A 5,802-nucleotide genomic window follows, 5' to 3' on the forward strand; every position below is an offset into this window, starting at 1 on the left:
TGTAAAGGGGGCCAATTTGATGAAAAATATAGCAAAGGAATCTTTACTGTTCTTCCCTGTGCCGACAAGGGGATGAAGGAAACTGGAGCCCCTATGACTACCAGCTGCCCATGTGCGCTGTGCAGTGTGCCCCAATGGAGCACACGGTGCGCCCCCTTCAATGAGTGCACCCTGGGCACTTGCTCACATTGGCTATAGCTAAAACCGCCCCTGCATTTACCACCTCACTGGACCAGAGGGGACCCTAGACCTCCAGCTCACAGAAAACCAGAAACCAGCACTCCGCCTCAGCCTACATTTACTTGTATAGAGATGGTGCAGGAAGTACATGGGCTTAAAAATGTGAGTTTCCCCTGTGATCCCATTTGGTCTTCATCCTGTACTCCACCTGATATTAGTCGGGCCACCCATCTGGGGCTACATGCACAGGGTCACCTCTTCAACTTTCATATGGGTGTATGGTAATGACTGTGTTTACCCAAGTCTTATCTATATGGTATGATCAAGTGACGTCATTGTTTATTCACACTTCGTCCATATATGAGTAATCTTTGTGGATTCAATGTTGAACCCATGTAGCCATAGCATAAGGCTTTGATTGTGTTTTCTCATATTTAACCCATTAAGTCAATCCTTGTGGGGGCACTATGGGTTGCCCATGAAAATATTCCCCTTATTGGCCTAATTAGTACTCACAAAAGAAGGTCCCATAAATCATCCTTTATGGGGAACCCTTGGTTTTCCCATTTTGGTGCCATGTAGGCTATGCCCGTTTGGAACCTAAGTAGTCCAACCACAAACCATGTATGGCCAGGGGGCCAGGCATGTTGGGTTGGTCCCAGAACTCCTCCATGCAGGTGTAGTCTATAGGAAAGAGAGAGTGACCATGACCTGTGACTGCACGTCACACAAATCAGTATTTATAATGGTAATAGTTGGCAGGACAGAGAGATAGATACCAGCTCTCTGACTGTTTGCCTTCAACAAAACTGAAGAAATTATTTAAACATCAGTGTATTAATACTAGCTGTAATACTTAATCTTCAAGACTATTTTGCAGGATTAAAAGGAATCACATCCATGCATGTCAAAAGAGTAAGCAACTCTTTCAGAGATAGAGTAGACCTGGTCACTTCATTGCAGACTGTTTCTGCTCCAGAAGTTGTTTGGCAGCCAGCTGTGTACAGTGTAACAAACTGAGATGTTGCCAGTTAATAAGGCAGTGGAGAGTGTGGACACTGCTGCCTGTTATCCAGCTGAGAGGATGATGACAGCAAACAAGGTAGAAGAGGTCATTCGAGGAAGGCAGAAAGACAGAATCTCAGTATACCACAAAAACAAGCAGTACCAAGACTCAAGGCTTAATCACCACGCTAAGGAGAGTCGATTTTTAAGTTTAAGATAACTGCTTTAATAGTGTTGTCTCCACCATTCACTTTATTGGAATGAGAGCTGAATTAAAGAGAAAACTTGTTAAAAAAAAAAAAAAAAAGTTACTCGTAACTTCAGCTAATAAGTGAATCACCTCACCTTTAATGCACCTTAACAACTCCTTGAAGGACCTGCACTTTTTCACTCATCAAATCCACAATGGCCAAGTCTGTCAAAACTGTATTTAAGTACATGTGGCCCCTTGGCAGGAGGCTTCATTTCATACTGGCTGATGGCGTTTTAAAGAAATAATTTGTAGTGCAGCATGGAACTGGTGTGTACTTGTCCCATAAAAATCATACCTTCATTATGGCAGTTCGGTTTTGTATCATTAGCTTGCCGTGGAATCTGAGCACACAGAGATTTCTGCCAATTTATTTTCCTGATGATGAAGAGTGAAGCATTGCTTCGCTCAGCATTTCTAAATAAAAGACAGTGTGCATATGGTGCTTTGTAAGATGTGCTTTTAAACTTTTTTCCTAATGCTTCATGAATCTATGCTGATTTCTTTTTTAAACACTGTGTCATTATATATGTGGTCCCATATAGGTATGCACGTTTTACATGTACTTCCATAGGTTCTGTGTGGATATTATCAATAATGGGAGAGTCTCCTTCTTTGAAAAAAAAAAAAAAAAAAAAAATCATTTTTAGACCTCCAAAAATCTGCTTTGACAACTTTGGACAGACAGTGAAGTTTTATTGCTGGGTAACTCTCGACTATAAAACTACCACATCCCAGGAAAGCATGGACTGGGAGTCATGACACTATGGAGGCCACCAATGTTGGTATTGTCCATCTATTCGCACATGTACAGTAGAGCTATTAACTGCGGCTGTAGTGCGCATGCACAGGAGCAGCACTTCAGAAAAGCTATGTTTGCCCCATTTTCCACAGAGTTAGACTTCCAAAAAGTTGCACCCTGGGAGCTGTGTTTCAAAGATCATGTAACTGAACCCGTGAAACACTATGAAAGTTTTGTCATGTGAATGGAGCCTGAGTTACAGTCACCCAGGATGCCTCTAAATTGCCTGTACCTGTACTTTCATGTTTCTGATTGCACTTTTCTTTGTGTGTTACGCTGTGCTCTGTCACAATGCTTATTTTGTGAATGCTACTTCACTACTGTTTTTTTTTAATCACTTTGATGTGGATCTCAAGTATTGTGCATCATAAAACAAATTATCAGAACATACTGCACACGCGAACATTTTAGTAATTATAAAGTATAAGGAAAAGTCAGTTTATGCAACTATTTTATGAGACTGAAATCCATTGTGAGTTGTTAGATCTGGTTTGAACGAACTCTGTTTCACTCCCAATAAATTTGCTGTTTATCTGTGATGGTTTTGGACAGTATATGCAGAGGTTTGCAGCACACAGCATTTACCTGTCAATGAATAGGCAGAGGCTGTTGTCATCGTTAGAGATCACAGTTGTGCTGACAGAGCAATCAGAGCCAAGTACAAAACAACACAAGAAATAAAACACCTGTTTTTCAGTGTCTGCTTTCTAATTTTTACTAATTCAGTTTTCTGGCAGTCCCTGTGAATTTATTGCTGTGGTGAGAAATTTAGCTGTGGGTTATGGATTGAGACAACACGAGTTTACATTGAATTGACATTCAAAAGACCTGTGGCAGCTGCAGCGTACACCACCTTCAGATTGTACCCCTCATAAAAATATAAAGCTCCCTCATTCATTTTAATGATGGCAGGTTCTGCTTCAGCAAAACAACACAAGGTTATCTGGGAAAATGTGGAACCTGGCTGAACTTTTGCCACAGTGCAGTGAAGCCGTCTATTACTCAGGGTTTGCTTTGATAAAAGACAAAATAATTGCCTCTGTCGTAAAACTTTTTTAGGTTATAATTTTTTCTCCTGTTTTGCTAACTACTGTTTGATACTTCCTACACCTGCTTGTTGTCTTGTGTTTTGTTCATGCAAAAGTAGTTTTCCATTGCTCGTAATGACTACAAAAGTATTAGCTTCGTCATTACTGAGATTTGATCAGTCAATTGGAGGAATTTGTTTGCTATGTCTCCCAAATGTAAATAACAAAAGTGTGTGTGTGTGTGTGTGTGTGTGTGTGTGTGTGTGTGTGTGTGTGTGTGTGTGTGTGTGTGTGTGTGCGCGCGCGCGTGCGTGTGTGCGGGGGCAATAATGGTGAGGTGTGGCTGTTTTTTATTTTATTATTATATACTAGGAGTGTAACGGTACACAAAAGCCACGGTACGGTACATTCCTCGGTGTAAGGGTCACGGTTCGGTAAGTTTTTCGGTACAGTGGGGAAAAAGTAACAAAAGCTCACAAATGTATCAGAACATCTTTCCCAAGCTTTCCCACGTGACAGATTTACACGAGACTGGCGGGTCTTCCAACTCCACACGCTGCATCTCTAATTCCGCTTGTGCTTTCTTCTTCGTTTGTTCATGTTTGGACCTGCTTGTTCTTCTTCTTCTTCTTCTTCTTCTTCTGTGGTAATGGTGGTTGCCGGCAGCTTTTAGGCTCATTACCGCCACCTAAGGTTGGAATCAGTACTCACTTTTTTTTCTTTTTCATTTATTCACTCGTGTATTCGTCGTGTGATTGTGTGTACCGACCCGTGACCCCCGTACCGTGACGGTACGGGACGAATACAAATACCGTTACACTCCTATTATATACTGACTTTGCTTTTATTATTGTAAAGCACTGTTTTTTTTATATGAAGTGCTTTATAAATAAATTTTGATTGCTACAGAGTTATTGCTACAGGTTTATACAATAGCTACATCTTTATACAATAGCTACAGACTAATGTTAATGTTAAAACTAAGCAACTGTTATCTTGATTAATTTCCTCCTTGAATGAAAAAGTTCAGTGAAATAGTAACAATAGAGACAACAGTGCTTGACTATTAGCTCTTTCCACTAGCTGGCAGCCATGTCGGTCTTTTACACATCCAGTGGTTCTGCTGACCACCCTCCGCAGTGAAATCCAGGCTGCCCGATTCTACATTTTATGGGTTATTGGTAAAGGTGCTTTATTTGTCATTATACACTGAATGTACAACAAAATTACTATTACAACAGCACATCATCAGTAGGGTAAAACTAACCTGTCTCACGACAGTGAATTCTGCTTCACAATGATAGGAAGAGCCGACATCCAAGGATAAAAAAGCGACGTCGCAATGGATGCTGTGGTAACTTTTCTGACACCACTTAAAACCCAAAAAGTCAGAAGGATCGCTTTCACGGTCTGTACTCATACTGAAAATCAAGATAAAGTGAGTCCTTCTGCTCTACAGGAGGTTTCTGTCCTCGCGTTACCATTTGACAGGTGTACCGCCCCAGTCAAACCCCACCTGGCACTGTCCCCGGAGCATTTAAAGCATCCTTCGATGCCGCTGAAGCATTCTGTAAAGAGCAGTGGGCAGCTGCAGAGAGCGCCCGGGGACCCATCTCCAGATGTAGAGCCAGGCTAATGGTCAGAATCACCTGATTGGAGGATTGACCTATCGTGCATGTTATTAGTTGATGGAGGAAACCGGAGATCCCAGACGAAGCCCATCCAGACACGGGGAGGAACATGCAAACTCCACACAGAAAGGCCCGCATGGCCCGGGGATGCATCCTACCTGAGGGGAGGAGAGAAAATGTTTTCCACTGGCAGGGCGAGTGGGGCCTTTTATCCCTTTCACACTGACATGCTGAGTCCAGTGAGGTCCAGGTATGGCTGCAGTGGCCGACTGCCGTGCGCAATTGTGTGTGCTTGTAGGAGAAGTGGTAACCTCATTCACAATGGACTACATACTGCCGCAGAAGAAAAATCCTCTGGTATGTGGCTTTAACAAAGGTGTTCTGAAATGATGCGAAATCAAACCACCACAGTCCTAAACTTTCTAGGACTGTATAAAATTACCTTTCAAAAGAATTAAACTTGTTTGAATTTTTGATGTACATTGTAGCAGACTGATGGTGCAGGGTTACACATGAACAGTCACAAATCAACCTAGACTATCGCAACTGGCATTTTTCCTTTTCTGACAACTGTGCGCTATCTTGTATGACTTTGGAATAAGCATGCATAGATGCCGCACATGTTGAACTCTTGCCGCCTAATGCAGATTGATCTCAGACTGTTCATATATAAACCCACACCACCATTGTGGCGATCCGGACTCAGTATGTCAGTGTGAAAGGGGTATTAGTAGTGTTGGAACATATGTTAATTGCATGTTGTACAACTATTGACTGTAACATATTACTTTCCCAACTAGTAGTTAGTGATCCTCAATGGCCTTGACAGGGAGCATTTTTCTGCTGAGTCCCTTATCAGTGACGACAAGACCCATGATCTTCCCAGTAGCCCACACCACTCTTTGG

The sequence above is a fragment of the Salarias fasciatus genome, chromosome 23 (genome assembly GCF_902148845.1).
Source record: "Salarias fasciatus chromosome 23, fSalaFa1.1, whole genome shotgun sequence".
Classification (NCBI taxonomy): domain Eukaryota; kingdom Metazoa; phylum Chordata; class Actinopteri; order Blenniiformes; family Blenniidae; genus Salarias; species Salarias fasciatus.